This window comes from Schistocerca cancellata, chromosome 3, assembly GCF_023864275.1.
Source record: "Schistocerca cancellata isolate TAMUIC-IGC-003103 chromosome 3, iqSchCanc2.1, whole genome shotgun sequence".
Lineage (NCBI taxonomy): Eukaryota > Metazoa > Arthropoda > Insecta > Orthoptera > Acrididae > Schistocerca > Schistocerca cancellata.
In genome coordinates this window covers 201,838,858-201,856,672 of record NC_064628.1, presented here as the reverse complement: position 1 = coordinate 201,856,672, position 17,815 = coordinate 201,838,858, and positions in this window count along the sequence as shown.

Below are 17,815 nucleotides of genomic sequence, written 5' to 3'. Positions count from 1 at the left end.
TGCATACCTATAACAGCTGAAGTGACATACTAAGAATTTATAAGAATTAAGGCCCAGCTCATAGAAATTTATAAAAAGGGTAGAAAATCAGATGCACATAATTACCGGCCAATTTCACTGACATCGATTTGTTGTAGAGTCATGGGACACATTTTGTGTTCAGATATAATGACCTTTCTTGACTCTGAGAAGCTCATCTGCAGAAACAAGCAGGGTTTTAGGAAACAGCAGTCATGCGAGACACAGCAAGCCCTCTTTGTGTATGATGTACCACAGGCTCTAGATAACGGATCCCAGTTTGATGCCGTATTTCTCGACTTTCGAAAGGCGTTCGACTCAGTTCCGCACAGTCGCTTGCTCTAAAAAGTGCGCTCTTACGGTCTATCCGATGACATTTGCCATTGGACAGAAAGTTTTCTTACAGACAGGGACCAGTATGTCATCCTGAACGGGGTGACTTCAATAGAAACGAGCGTAACTACAGGTGTGTCCCAGGGCGACGTAGTAGGTCCATGCTTTTTACGATTTCCATAAACGATCTTGTTGATGGTATTGACAGTGGCATTAAATTGTTTGCCGATGATGCTGTAATCTACAGGAAAGTAGTATCACACGAAAGTTGTGAACAAATCAATGAGGATTTGCAGAAAATAAATGCGTGGTGCAATGACTGCCAGTTATCTCTCAATATTAGTAAGTGTAACCTACTGCGTATAACAAGGCGAAAATCCCCATTAGCGTACGAGTACAAAATAAATGGCCAGTCTTTGGAAGCGGTAACATCCGTCAAGTATCTGGGTCTGACTATTCGAAATTATCTCAAATGGAGTGATCGGATTACACAAGTAACGGGTAAGGCGAACTCTAGATTGAGGTTTATTGGTAGAATCCTGAAGCGATGCAGTCCTTCAACAAAGAAAATAGCTTACAATACTTTAGTTCGTCCAGTCTGTAAGTAGGCTATTTAGGTTTCCTTATTGGTAACGCCACGTAGCGCTCTGTATGAAAATCACTGGCTGTGCTGTGTGCAGTCTGCGGCTAGTTTGCATTGTTGTCTGCCATTGTACTGTTGGACTGTTGGCTGTTAACAGCACGTAGCGTTGCGCAGTTGGAGGTGAGCCGCCACCAGTGGCGAATGTGGGGAAGTCAGATGGCGGATCTGTGAGAGCGGATGATCTGGACGTGTGTCCACCAGAAACAGTACATTTGTAAGACTGGATGTCATGAACTGCTATATATTATGACTTTTGAACACTATTAAGGTAAATACATTGTTTGTTCTCTATCAAAATCTTTCTTTTGCTAACTGTGCCTATCAGTAGTTAGTGCCTTAAGTAGTTTGAATCTTTTATTTAGCTGGCAGTAGTGGCGCTCGCTGTATTGCAGTAGTTCGAGTAACGAAGATTTTTGTGAGGTAAGTGATTTGTCAAGCGTATAGGCTAATGTTAGTCAGGGCCATTCTTTTGTAGGGATTTTTAAAAGTCAGATTGCGTTGCGCTAAAAATATTGTGTGTCTGTTTAAGCACAGTCTTGTATAATTGTTTAAGGGGACGTTCAAGTCTTAGAGTACTGTTCATCTATGTGGGACCCTCACCAGTTGGGTCTGATTCAAGAGATTGAGAAGGTCCAAAGAAGAGGGGCAAGATTCGTGACTGGTCCATTTAGCCATCGCTAGAGCGTTACAAATTTCATAGAAAGTTTGAAGTGACGCACACTTGCAGACAGACAGCGCGCTAAACGGAAGGAGCTGCTCACTAAATTCCGAAGTGCGATCTCCACCGAGGATGTAGAGCACATATTATTACCACCAAATTTCAAGTCGCGCAATGATCACCATTCAAAGATAAGGGAAATTAGAGCTCGTACTGAGGCGTTAAGACAGTCGTTGTTCCCTTGCGCTATTTGCGAGTGAAATACACGTAGGGAAATATGACTTTGGCACTAGTTGTGCCCTCAGCCAAACACCGCTTGGTGGCCAACGGAGTATATACACTCCTGGAAATGGAAAAAAGAACACATTGACACCGGTGTGTCAGACCCACCATACTTGCTCCGGACACTGCGAGAGGGCTGTACAAGCAATGATCACACGCACGGCACAGCGGACACACCAGGAACCGCGGTGTTGGCCGTCGAATGGCGCTAGCTGCGCAGCATTTGTGCACCGCCACCGTCAGTGTCAGCCAGTTTGCCATGGCATACGGAGCTCCATCGCAGTCTTTAACACTGGTAGCATGCCGCGACAGCGTGGACGCGAACCGTATGTGCAGTTGACGGACTTTGAGCGAGGGCGTATAGTGGGCATGCGGGAGGCCGGGTGGACGTACCGCCGAATTGCTCAACACGTGGGGCGTGAGGTCTCCACAGTACATCGATGTTGTCGCCAGTGGTCGGCGGAAGGTGCACGTGCCCGTCGACATGGGACCGGACCGCAGCGACGCACAGATGCACGCCAAGACCGTAGGATCCTGCGCAATGCCGTAGGGGACCGCACCGCCACTTCCCAGCAAATTAGGGACACTGTTGCTCCTGGGGTATCGGCGAGGACCATTCGCAACCGTCTCCATGAAGCTGGGCTACGGTCCCGCACACCGTTAGGCCGTCTTCCGCTCACGCCCCAACATCGTGCAGCCCGCCTCCAGTGGTGTCGCGACAGGCGTGAATGGAGGGACGAATGGAGACGTGTCGTCTTCAGCGATGAGAGTCGCTTCTGCCTTGGCGCCAATGATGGTCGTATGCGTGTTTGGCGCCGTGCAGGTGAGCGCCACAATCAGGACTGCATACGACCGAGGCACACAGGTCCAACACCCGGCATCATGGTGTGGGGAGCGATCTCCTACACTGGCCGTACACCACTGGTGATCGTCGAGGGGACACTGAATAGTGCACGGTACATCCAAACCGTCATCGAACCCATCGTTCTACCATTCCTAGACCGGCAAGGGAACGTGCTGTTCCAACAGGACAATGCACGTCCGCATGTATCCCGTGCCACCCAACGTGCTCTAGAAGGTGTAAGTCAACTACCCTGGCCAGCAAGATCTCCGGATCTGTCCCCCATTGAGCATGTTTGGGACTGGATGAAGCGTCGTCTCACGCAGTCTGCACGTCCAGCACGAACGCTGGTCCAACTGAGGCGCCAGGTGGAAATGGCATGGCAAGCCGTTCCACAGGACTACATCCAGCATCTCTACGATCGTCTCCATGGGAGAATAGCAGCCTGCATTGCTGCGAAAGGTGGATATACACTGTACTAGTGCCGACATTGTGCATGCTCTGTGCCTGTGTCTATGGGCCTGTAGTTCTGTCAGTGTGATCATGTGATGTATCTGACCCCAGGAATGTGTCAATAAAGTTTCCCCTTCCTGGGACAATGAATTCACGGTGTTCTTATTTCAATTTCCAGGAGTGTATGTAGATGTAGATGTAGAAGACTGAGAACTGTATGTAGATGGTTATATGGTTGTACTCTTAACAAAATAACCAATGTCAATAGTTCTCTAATAACAATCTTTACTGCGTTACAGGGTGACGTAAACTTTTCAAGAAGTTAAACAGTTCATTTAAAATTGTTGCTTTTCACCCACTTCTCCACTCCTCTCCATCACCCTATCTCTCTCCCTCCCCCTGAGTCTACGTTTTCGAAAAAAAAAATAATAATTATGTGAACGTTCTGCAATGAAATTATGGAAGTTTTCCAGTAGCTCAACTTTTTTTATTTATTAGTTTCGCTCATACATTTTAAGCATGACAAAAAGTCCTGGACATGTAGAACATTTATTACATAAAAACACATTTATTCCTAAATTACAGAATATGGTCTGAAAATGATCCACATGGGGTCGAAACCAGTAACCATTTATAAATTATGCGCTCAAGATAGTTGCATACAATATTTTATTACTGTCAGTAGTTAACATAAAAAATACTCACAGGAGTCGTCAAGCAATGGTAACTGATTAAGTTCAATTTTGATTTTCATGAATTTCACCTCTGACTCGAGTGAACTATCAAATTCTCTTAATGGTTCGTATACCTTTTCCGAAGTGGTCTTGGAGTTTTTTAAGAGGGCAGCACTATTCGTCACTCGATCGATCGATTCATCTATTGTCTTTTAATTACCTTTGTAGACGTCGCCTTTTGAACCAACGCCACAGGCGGAAAGGGTATGGCGTCATGTCTGGGACTTTGGTGGCCGAGAAACGTGACCATTTCCGTTGACCCAGCTTCAAGGGAAAGTTAGATTTAGATGAAGTGTTACTTGACGACTATTATATTTACAGTGGTTCCGTCGACCTGGAAGAACAAAGCCATTTTTGCAGACAAAATAACCTTTAGCAATAATCCTAGACGCTCGTTTTCTAGAAAGTCTCGAGAACGTGGTCTTATAAAACGACGCGGTATCACAATTGGCAGAATTAAATGATTGTTTATCATACCATGCCAAACGTTTACAGATAAATGTTCTTTAAATTTGTCTCCTACAGTTATTAACTGTTTGAAGATCAGTTTAACGACAGGTACCCTTCAGTTTCAACGTTACACCACCTGACTCTTACTTGAGCTACAATGAAGTATCAGGATAATAAACCGAACAAAGAAACGAGAACTGCATGCTTGAATATGAATGCAGATGCTAACCATGCGTGCAGGTTGGACTGTTGCATTTTAGCACAGACGCCACCTGTGCAGTGTCCTCAATACGTTTCAGGTATCTGTCGTGTTGAGAACAGTCTTCTGTGTAAGTGTGAGTGCATTATATTGGAGTTAAGTTAATTCGAATGCGGAATAGCTGTTGGTGATCATAACGAAGATAGACAAAGTGTTTGGTATTTCGATGTGTACCATATCGGAGATTTATACAACCTACGGCAAAAGCGGAAAAACGTCATCCGCTAAGTCACAACTCGGACGAAAGTGAGTGTTCAGTGGTCGTGACGGACGGTCGCTGAAGAAGATTGTAATCAAATACACGATGTCTGTTCCCCAATGACAATGCTATGTTCGAGACGACAGGGTCCATGCCTGTTTTCTGTGGGTGAGGATCGAACGTCGTGGCTAACGTGGCGATCAGTCACCAGGTTTGGATGTTATCAAGCCTTTGTGGTCTACTTTGAAGAGAAGGGTGAGTATCACTACCCACATGCATGATCGTTACCTGAAGTTGCCACTATTTCTCAGGGTAAAATGGTATAAGCTGCACTTGAAACCCATACAGGAGTTCTCTTTATCCATTCTTTGATGGCTGGAAGTTGTTTCGGTTGTTAACCGTTTTCCTACGTTGCATTATCCACGGTAATGTCTCGTGTTGTTGCTGCGTCCATATTTTTGTCTATCTCCTGTGCAACAGATTTTCATGAAGTCAGATGTCGGAAATAAAGTTTTGTCTCGTAAGGAAGTCGTAGTTACTCTTGAAACCAACGCAACTTAGTGTCTGCTTAAACGTACTCCTCTTCGCTCCAGGAACTAGCGAAAACGAAATAAGAATTTAACGGGTGATATTTCTCTCTTTTGCGCCAAGTTTGTGCACTACGGCAGAGCCTTCCCACGACAAGAATGCGTCACCCGATGGCCACTCGACAGACATATCTCGGGCAGCTTGTGTTTCACACGCGCTGAGAGAAAGGCTGCAGAAGCGTTCCCTACTTTGAGGAAAAGTGAAATTCTCGTAATGGAGAAGCAAACATATCGTTTTCCAAAGATGCGCGTGTATTCCACAGACGTAAAAGTCTGTAATATTGGTGACCTCAAGATCTTCACGGAATCTATACGTAAAGGAGCAGCAGATAGCACAGATTCAGCCAACATAACGGTGGTTACGATATTTTTCAGTTATGGTCTCTCTTAGTAACCTCAGTGAAACGACAGAAGTCTCAAATGCCTTGACATTGTGTCATTGTACTAACTGCAAAGAATTTGCTGTTACGATAAACAACCCTATTTGACGTATGATTCCTCGTTATTTACATCAAGGTGAGAGCTGTGAAATAGGATGTTATCTCATACTGAGTTGCCAGAGTGTTTCAAAAGAACTGTTTTGAGAAAAAAATAAAGAAGAAATATCTATGATAAAATGAAGTCCTTTTTAGTTCGTTTGACTTCTACAGGTTTAAGAAGCTGTGTCGGGTATAAAATAAAGCAGTTAAATATAGAAACTGAGTTAGTTAATACAGTGGACTCTGCACGCTTATAAACAACCTAAAAATACGTGCAAAGTGGTAACCAAGATATGTACGTCACGCTCGACTCAAAGTACTACACTCAAGATTAATTCCATCCGATGTTAGAATAACTGACAAATCTAAATCAGTTATGGTCACATAAAGTCACTGCACTCACCACTGACGCATATAATCATTACTACAATTACAGCTACCATAACTACACAATAATTTCCGTATGTTTCAGCCAACTGCAGTTTTATTGCTTCTACATCTGCATCATACTCCACAAGTCAGCTAAGACAGTGTGGCGGGCGGTACTTCCAGTATCACTAATTGATCCCCCTTCCCTGTTCCACTCGCGAATAGCGTTGCAGAATTACTGTCGGTAAGATTCTGTATTTCCCTAATTTCTCGAATACTCGCGTCGTGGTCATTTCGCGAGATGTATGTGCGGAAAAATAATGTTGAGTCAATCTTTCTGGGAAGTATTTTCTCGAAATTTCAATAGTAAACCACTCCGTGACCACAGCGCCTATTTTGTAATACCTGCCACCAGAGCTTGTTAAACTTTTCTGTAGCGATCTTGGTCGAGCGGTAGCGTTCTCACATCCCGCGCCCGGGTTCCCGGGTTTGATTCCCGGGGGGTTAGGGATTTTCTCTGCATCGTGATGACTGGGTGTTGTGTTCTGTCCTTAGGTTAGTTAGGTTTAAGTAGTTCTAAGTTCTAGGGGACTGATGACCATAGATGTTAAGTCCCATAGTGCTCAGAACAATTTTTTGTAACGGTCTCGTGCCGACTAATCGAGCCCGTGACGAATATTTCTCACGCCGCTCTGCTTTAGATCTTCTCTAGTCTTCTATCAGAGCTTCCTGGTTAGGAGCCGACTGAAGAAAATTATTCAAGAATCTATCTTCCTGTCAATCAGTCTGGCATCAGATTTTGCTACTATTTGTTTTATGTTTTTATTCCACATTAAGTCACTCTGGGTAGTTATTGCCAGATATTTTACGATAGATAGGCTACTGTTAGCAGAAATGTGGCATCAGTGGTGTATTTGTACAATAGTGGATTTCTTTTCCTTCGTGTGCGCAGTATTTTACATTTATGTTGTCATAAAGAGCATTAATGACTGATCGAATCTAGATCACTTGCATACCTGAACTGTAACGCTACTTTTGGTCCAATATCGTGTCATTAAATTTCCCATATGATAGCAACCTCTATTAACATTATGATATTTACATGTGCAACCGTATAAATACCAAGGAAAGCGCGAGGAAATACTGTCCCTATGACTCATCTTAGAACATATATTCAAGAAAGCCACACCTACGCTCATGGCATTTGTACATTTAGACCAGACCCTTTACAATCTTGATCAGAATATACCCTTTGAAATTCTGGAGGCGAAAAGGAGTAAAATACATAGAGCGAAATTTTATTCACAACTTATACTGAAACCTCACGTGAAAGTGAAGCAATGAATAGGAAGGCAATCGAAAGGGGTTGCACGCCATACCCAATTCTATTTAATCTGTACAATGAATGAACAGTAAGGAAAACCAAAGAGAAATGTGGAAATCTATTTAGTACTCAGGAATAAGAAAGGTTTGACGATGAGACAGCAATTTTGTCATTGACAACAAAGGAATTGGAACAGATGGTGAACGGATTTTATAGTGTCTAGAAAAGAGGCTAAAAGAGGTTCTAAGACGAAAACAAACAAAGTAAAACGTAACGGAATAGATTACGAAATAAGACACTAAAAATAGTATATGAGGTTTCCTATTTGGGCATTATTTTGGTAATGGAGGGAGACGTGGAGGTTGAAAATGGTAGAAGCTGACAAAGGGATGAACATAGTAACAGTTTGTAATATATGTAGGTCGCAGTAGTTACGAGGAGACGAATGGTCTTGCACAGGATGGACTACCATGGAGAGATGCATGAAGCCAGTTTCGGACTGACAACCACAGCAGCAACAACAACAACAATAACAACAACAACAATACTCGTAATTTATGTTCCTAAACGGCTAAACGCAGTTCTTGCTTCATGATTCAAAGTCGGTTTTACTAGTTGCCTATATAACGGCTACCAAAGGACCCACAGTTTGATTTTCAGTATTTCATATACTTCAAAATCCTTTGATAATCTACTCATTAAGTGGCGTAATATTGAGTTGAGGTTTAACACATGAAGACAACAATTACGGTTAAAAACTGTGTATATGACTTGAGAAAGCGTTAGTAACAGCGCGCAGTCACACAGACTACATTTGTCCACTATTTGAGAAGCAATGCACTTAGCGGATTCCCACAAACTTGATAGACTATCCAATTTCCTACCCTTAAGAAACCCTCCATAAAATGGCGAAAGCAAAAATGTTCATATTTCACTACATTTTCACTATCCTTGCAGGGAAACTACAAGATTCGACAGGACATTTTAATTTAATGCTCCTTTACTGCCAAGTCTATGCGCAGCAGAGTTCGCAGACAGAATTCATACGTACCACTGAATGTACCAGGACAATAGTATCATTGTACGATACATAGGTCAGGAGATATGGTGCCTTAAATACTCAGATGCGTATGAAACTAGGGTTTGCCTAAAATGGCCCACAAATTACGCGCACACACTCATCCAGTTTTTGATACGACAGCGCACAACCACTTACAACAAACTTTAGACGTTTCAGACATTTTCTAAACATTTCTCGATTACCACTTAAACCCCAAATACTTAATTTATCAAGTCAGTTGTAAACTAATGAGACGTTCGGAGCTGTTTGATACGTGGATGTCGTGTCAGGCTACAGCCCTACGCAGCTGAAACCGTTAACACTGAACATTGCTCCAGGTCCCGATGGAATTCCTGTCAGATTCTATGCTGAATTTGCAACCGAATTAGACCCTCTTCTAATTATAATCTATCGTAGATCCCTTGAGGAAACAACCATGCCCAGTTCTTGGAAGAAAGCACGGGCCACACCTGTCTACAGGAAGGATTGTAGAAGTTATCCACACAACTACCGTCCAATATCCTACGCATCGATTTTTTGTAGAATCTTATATTCTGAGCTCAGACTTAACGAGAAATCTTAAACCGAATGACCTACTCAGTGCCAACCAGCATGATTCTCGGAAACATCTTTCAAGTGAAACCCATCTCGCACGTACCGAAAGCCTTGGATCAAGGCAATCAGGTAGATGCAGTATTTCTTGATTTCCGACCAGAATTTGATTAAGTATCGCACCTACGCTTGAAAATTATGGCTGGATTAAGAACTGTTTGGCAGGGAGGACGCAGCGTGTTACCTTGGATGCAGGGTCATCGTCAGATGTGAAAGTAGCTTCAGATGCGTTCCAGGGAAATGTGTTGGGAGCCTTGCTGTTCCCGTTTATTAATGACGCTGCAGAAATTATCAATAGTAAACTCAAACACTTTGGTGATCTTGCAGATATCTACTATGAAGTACTATCTGAAGGAAGCTGAACAAATATTCAGTCAGATCTTGATAAGATTTCAAAGTTGTGCAGAAATTGAGAAATTGCTTTAAATATTCAGGAATGTAAAATCGTAGTATCCTATGACTACAATATCGATGAGTCACTGTTACAGTGGGACAGCTCATACAAATAACTGGGTATAACGCTTCGTAGGGCTATGAAATGGAATGATCACATAGACTCAGTCGCGGGTAAAGCAGGTGGTAAACTTTGGTTTTTTCGTAGGATACCAGGGTAGTGCAATCAGTCTACAAAGGAGACTGCTTACAAATCACTCTTGCGACCGGTTTTAGAATATTGTTCTAGTCTGTGGGACACGTACCAAATAGGACTCACAGGGGATATTGAATGTATAAAGAGAAGTTCTGCATGAATTGTCACAGGTTTGTTTGATCCTTATGAGAGTGTCAGAGGGTTCCTGAAGGATTTGAACAGGACGACTCTTTAAAGTAGATGTAAACTGTCACGACGAAGTCTATTAACTAAGTTTCAAGAACCGGCTTTAAATGACGACTCTAGAAATATACGAGAGCCCCCTACGTATCCCTCACACAGGTATCGTGAGGATAAGATCAGAATAATTACTGCAGGCACAGACGCATTCAAACAATAATTCCCGCGCTCCATATGTGATTATAACGGCAAGAAACCCTAATAACTGGTACAATAAGATGTACCATCTGCCATACACTTAACGGTTGTTTACACAGTATAGATATAGATGTAGACGCAAATGAGTACCGATGTAAATGTAGATGACTCACCTTTTCATTCATTACATCTCGAATATTCAGGTGCTCGTGTTTGAACAGGGTCTTCCATCGTTCATGGACTTGGTACTCTTCCCTCAAAGAGAAGCCAATCCATATCTATATTGTTGATTACCAAACTAATTTGGCATGTCTTCAAAACGTCTTTCGCCCTGATGATTGATACAAATCTCGAGTAGATTTGTGTGACATAAAACAGAGTACGGTCTATTTTCCCACTGAATTACATTTTCATTACACAGACTAGAATTACAGCCGAAGTGGAGAACAATGACCATCTCGTAAGTAATTCTTTTATTTTAATTTTCAGCCTCAGGTCCCCTAATAGAATCATTACTAGTTTCAGTTGAGCTGAATACATTATATAGTAATTTTTTAATTCACAAGAAGCCTGGAGAGTAGCACTATATTGGACGTGCAACTGCTATCTTGTCCTGTTACAAGGTACATTTTATAATCAGCTCACCTGAAGATTACATGTTAAGAAACTGAAACTGGTAATGATAAAATATTTGGAGATCTGAGGCTGGAGGAAACATTAAAGTAATTGCAGTATCGATCACTTGCACCCAGCCTCGTGATGCCAATTGAGGAGCTACTCGACCGAATAGTAGCGGCTCCGGTCAAAGAAAACCATCATAGTGACAGGGAGAGCGCTGCGCTAACCACAAGCCCCTCCTATCCATATCCTCATCTGAGGATGACGCGACGGTCGGAAGGTCCCGATGGGCTACTTGTGGCCTGAAGACGGAGTGCAATATCTATCACCGCTGTTAACTAATCGGTATATGCATTGGACACTGCTACAAACACACTGATATTAACTTGAAATGCGGCAGAACATGTTCCTCGCAATTTATGTCAACATTTATTCGAAGCGCAGATTTACAAAATATTGTTCTTGTATATAAGACTGTATTGTTTTTAGATAAAGTAAAGAGTGCTATCCGCAGGCGATCACAAAGTAATTCCGTTTTTCTATATTTCCAGAATGAGTTTGACTTCGTCCCTCACAAGCGGTTCCTTATGAAATTGTGCACGTATGGAATGCGTCTCATTTGTCCGACTGCATTCATGATTTCTTGTCACAAAGGTCACACCTAGTTCTAATTGATGGGAAGTTATCTAGTGAAAATGGAGATAAAATTACAGGCTCTATCCTCTTCATAATCCATATAAACTATTTAGGAAACAATCAGAGCTGCCGTATTAGATTGTTAGCAGATGATGATCTCTTTTGCCGTCTACTAAAGTCATCAGGAGATCAATACAAATTAAAAGTGTTACATAAGATATCTGCAAGGTGCGAAAAATGGAAGTTGACCCTAAACAATATAAAGAATGAGGTCCTCAACATGGGTACTAAAAACGATCCCTTCCTTGTTAAAATTCATGTTGAAACCTTCAACTGCCATTTATATCGCACAGTTCACTACTAGTTTCTGTCAGCGACCATTACCAAACTTAGATGGCATAAACTTACAGTCGAGTTACAAAATAAATCACAGTCCCGGGTCAACTCCAGGGTAATCAGTTCGTCAATGGACCTGATGATGACTTGCCAAAATGTGGGGTGTGTTGGAGACGCTGACATCTGTCTTTGCAACAGTGAACTATTTCCTCAGAAATCGCACGAATTTAAATGTCGTTCATTCAACTAAATACCAAGGGCTTTCAAATACGAACACCTCATATTGTAACTATCACGCAGAGAATATTGTAGGTGAACCATAGGCTACGTTTTATTCGTAGAACACCTCGAACACGTTACATATATGCTAAGCTGATGGCCTGCAGTTCGAGTTTACGTTCTCTTTCTGGAGTAATTCTGCACGGTTTTGCATCCTTACAACATGTGATCAAAAGTATCGGGACACCTGGTTGGAAATGACTAACAAGTTTGTGGCACCCTCCGTAGGTAATGCTGGAATTCAATATGGTGTTGACCCCCCCTTATCCTTGAGGACAGCTTCCACTGTCGTAGGCATACGTTCAATCCGGTCCTGGAAGGTTTCTTGGGGAATGGCACCCCATTCTTCACGGAGTGCTGCACTGAGGAGAGGTATCGACGAAGTCGGCTTTTTCTATAGGATTCACGTTAGGACTCTGTGCAGGCCAGTCCATTACAGGGATGTTATTGTTGTGTAACCACTCCACCACTGCCCGTGCACTATGAACAGATTCTTGATCGTGTTGAAATAGGCAATCGCCATCCCCGAATTGCTCTTCAACTGTGGGAGGCAAGAAGGTGCTTAAAACATGTGTAGGCCTGTGCTGTGACAGTTCCACGCAAAACAACAAGGGGTGCAAGCTCCCTCCAGGACAAACATAACTACACCATAATACCATGTCTCCAAATTTTGCAGTTGGCACTACACACACTGGCAGATGACGTTCACCGGGCATTCGCCATACGCACACCCTGCCATCGGATCGGCACATTGCGTACAGTGATTCGTCACTCCACACAGCGTTTTTCCACTGCTCAGTCGTCCAATGTTTACTCTGCTTACGCCAAGCGAGAAGTTGTTTGGCATTTACTGGCGCGATCTGTGGCTTATGAGCAGCCACTCGACCATGAAATCCAAGTATTCTCACCTAACACGTAGCTGTCACTGTACTTGCAGTGGCTCCTGATGCATTTCGGAATTCTTGTGTGATGGTCTGGATAGGTGCCTGCCTATTACCCATTACGACCCTCTTCAACTGTCAGCGGTGTCTGTCGGTCATGGATGTGTGTAATGTCCTTAGGTTGGTTAGGTTTAAATAGTTCTAAGTCTTGGGGACTGATGACCTCAGATGTTAAGTCCCATAGTGCTTGGAGTCATTTTTTCTGTCAGTCAACAGACGAGGTCGGCCTGTACGCTTTTGTGCTGTACGTGTTCCTTCACATTTCCACTTTACTATCACACGGGGAGCAGTGGACCTATGGATGTTTAAGAGTGTGGAAACCTCGCGTACAGATGTGTGACACAAGTGACACTCAGTCGCCTGACCACGTTCCGTCCGTAAGTTCCGCAGGACGCCCCATTCAGCTCTCTCACCATGGCTAAAGACAACTGAGGTCGCTGATATGGAGTACTGGCAGTAGGTGATCGCACAATGCACCAAATACTTTTGATAACTTAGTGTAGATAACGTTACAAGAAGAACAGCTCCTTCGCTATTATGTGTCACTGATGTAGTAAGAGAACTCTACATCTACAGTATGCAGCTCGCCTTACAGTACAATCCAATCGCATATGGTTTGTGGGTAAGTGTAATCACTAAAACAAAGTTGTATTTCTCTGCAACGACACCTTTTAACGAAAATTCACTAGCCAGTTTTTTCCTTCGAAATACAAAATATTTTGTGAACTCCCATCTACGTCGGGAAAAACAACCAACGTAATAAATAGGAACGAGTATATTTAACGTGTTCAGTTTCCTCACGTACGACAAACAGAAAGTGTGTCAAACACTGGAGTGCAAACTGAAGAGTAATTATCTTTATCATTAATGTCGATTTAGGCTTCCATCATCAGATGGGTGTGCGAGCTCTGTTTTGAGGACCAAAAGATCAAAAATCTCATTTCCAATTATCAACTCTTTTATAGGTGAAATGCTGTTTCTTTATGTTATGTTACACTGTCGATACATTTTCAGTTTATGTGTTGCCCATGTTCATTAGACTCTGTATTTTGGTTCTCAAAAAAATGAAAAAGTAATAAATCAAACATCCCGACGTACTCATATTTCAGGTTGTGGGGCGCATTTTTAAATTTGTCATTGAAGTTTGTGTTGTTGCGGTATACGCGCAGACACTAAAAAAATGGTTCAAATGGCTCTGAGCACTATGGGACTTAACTTCTTAGGTCATCAGTCCCCGAGACTTAGAACTACTTAAACCTAACTAACCTAAGGACATCACACACGTCCATGCTGGAGGCAGGATTCGAACCTGCGACCGTAGTGGTCGCGCGGTTCCAGACTGTAGCGCCTAGAACCGCTCGGCCACTCCGGCCGGCGCAGACACTAAAACTATGACCTTTGTTTGCGCATTTTTTCCACAAATCACTGCATTAATCACGCTTTCAAAATTGATTTACAGTTAGGTAGTACTCAACACCCCATCTTCCACTCACGCAGAATTTGTGACCCTTCGCCTGCTTGTCGTTAGTTTTACACGGAACTGAACAGCATCTATATTTGTAACTTGGAACTCATTTCAAACTGCAGACAACGCATTGGCCTCCACTAGTCTTGTAAACTTATCGATTAACAATTTGCATTACTTTCAAGTTTCAAGTGTTCTACTACTGTAAGTCACAAGTACAGAAGATGCCAATAGGGTTGTTGTTTGCTTTTTACCTTCTATGTTTGCAAATTCCTACCTATCGCTTGTGGATTCTTCTCATGTATATGACATAAATAATTTAATCTCCTCGGCCATTCCAATTTGACAGTTTTATAGGCCCCACAAAGTAAGAGTATGTTATTATAATTCCAGTAAATATTCAACGTAAGAACGTTGTATAAAATCCAATCTGGTTTCCATAAACCTTACAGCTCAACATCTGCCTTAATAACAGAAACAAATAACGTCAAACTTGCCATGGGTGCACAAGAGAGGCGACTACCACGTTCTTCTTAGACTGCAGCAAAGCCTTTGACCCTATGAACTGTAAAATTTTACTTGAAAAACTTCGCATCTAAATTTATCACAAAATGCAGTGGAATTGTTTCACTCATACTTGAAGTTACGCGGGCTGTGCGTCATGTCCGGAACTGTAAAGTCACAAGGAAGGCAGGTAGCATATGGCATCCCCCAGGGCTCGGTTTTAGATCCTAACCCTTTTCCTTCTGTGTCAGTAATGTGTCATAAGTTTTGTCCTACTGCATATACCGTGTACGCTGATGACCTACAGGCGTATCTAAATGGAAAACCAATAAACCCGAAAACTTTTACTGAGAGTCTCAGTACCATTTTGTGTACACTATGAAAACGAGCGCAGGATGTGCGATTAAAGCTCAAGCTAGTACGTCACCCTAGGCTCATTAGCGTGAAATATCGGGAATTCCTGGAATATTTAACCATAAATGGTTCAAACACCCACATATCTCCCTCAACAAAAGTCTAAGAATAATAATGGATAAAAATCTGAAATGAACTAGAACATAACTGCAGTGTGAAAGAAGGCATCAGCATGCCCTACAAAGCTATAAGATAGCTCTTCCCTCATGATCTGAGAAGGAAAGTTGTACAGACTTTATTCGTCCAATTACTGACCTCAACGATGTGGTCCTACAAAGTATTTGTCGGGATAGCTCATGGCACCTAGAACTGCTAATGAATGCCTTTGTTCGTTATATCGTCGATGAGCACTCCTTAACCATATTTCACCATCATGTGCACATGTATCTTGGCTGTGTGCAGACAAGTGCAGACACATCGATACTCTTTGTCTACTCTACTGTCTTGTCAACGTACACTGTCCAACATACCTCTGTTCGAGCTTAACGCTCGTATCTGAAAGAGGCAGAGAACCCACTCCATCAGAGCAAACTCCTTGCAGTCCTACTCCATTGTTCAGCTACATTCTCTAACCCGACTCTGGAATACTGAATCATATTAGAGAACTGAATAATATCACCAGCTTCAGGATACAGGTAATAACAAATATACTGAAGGAACAGTAATTATTAACATTGTCCATGTAAGCACACACTACCCCTCCAATTGATTCTTATCAATCAGAACTTTCTCATTTCCCAGGATTCTTTTCTCGTGCAGTCTCCTTAAATTTCCTTTCCCCAAAATTAGTAGTATCGGAAAACATCTCTTTTGTTCACCTATAAATTATTTTTATATCGGCCACTATATAATCGTTATCATTATTATTATAATTATTATTATTACTTTCAGTATTACCATCATTACTAGTGACAGTAGCTCCAGCAATAAGTGTAATGCCAGTATTAACTTTATCACTTCGTAATCGGTGTTATTTACTCACATTGTTATTACAGACATAAAAATTCTTTAAGACTGTTTTTCACATTACAATTTTTGTCTTCAGTGGTTATGAAGCAAAAGGATACTGTACGCGTGAAACCTCGGTCTGATGTAAGATAAGGTAGAAATAAATAAATGAATGGAAGGATAACAGTCGATCATTTTAAGGGACAAAGGCGGGGTAAGAAGAAACTGAATGGTTCCATCGAATTCTAAAAATAATTTACGTACATCCTGACCTAAATTATGGCACTTGCTTTGTTGCGTTCTCTTTACACAGTCCCATAGTCGTCAGCTAAGATTCGCTGCACCAGCGCAGCTCTATCACATCATTTGTAAGTCGAAATGACTAATACTATTGTATCCTGTCCGCGTGTTTGAATAGCTCTCTCATTAATCTTGCAGGGAAGATCAGACTAGCCACCCCATTGTTCAACGAGCAGTGGATTCAACAAAAGGAAGTCACTGCATCCTATCTGTGGCAACTGATTTCGTTCATCATATTTTACGAATAACTACCTGTCTACGTGAACGTGCTGCTGCCTCACTAACTTACGCAGATGTCTTTTATATTAACACACGCTACTAACCAGGATGTCTGTGCGTATTCAGTCAGTGAAACTGTAGTTATACAAGGAATTTACAGCAAAATATCAGGTGAAATGAGGATAAGTTATCCCAATTTGTAAATGTCTATAACAGATTATTGAATGAAGTGTTAGAATAACTGATACCTATAATATCCACTGTGTTTCCAACTTTCCCGAGACACGCAAGACATGGTAACATATTCGCGCTACAGGATACAGTTAGTCATAACTACATGCTCAAGGAAGAGAGATATGAAAACCCGACAAACGGAAAAAAAATATTCTTAATGTAGAAGACAATTGAAACTGGTCAAGCCCACTACACTGTCTGATCATCTTTCGCGGTCACATTTTCCGTAAGAAGTTAATTACATTATTATTAAGCAATAATAAAAATAATATCGTAAATTTTCAAAGCAACATACATACATAAAAAAATGTTTTGCATCACCCCGGTTCATAGAACCCGTGAATATAAACGTTGACTGTGGATATTTTATCATAAACACGGTCCCTTTGACTGTTCAGAAATGTCACTGAACCCGCCCAAAGATGTAAACAACCATGCACGAGCAGCGCATATAAGGCGGAGGGGAGCCCACAGAAAATCATTTCCAGTCATTCCACCAGGAAGAAGGTACACGGCTCGTGTTGTCAGTAGTTCAACCATGCCTAGATAGTCAATACCGCGGTTCGATCGCGTCCGCATTGTTACTTTGTGCCAGGAAGGATTCTCAACGAGGGAAATGACCAGGCGTCTCGGACTGAACCTAAGTGATGTTG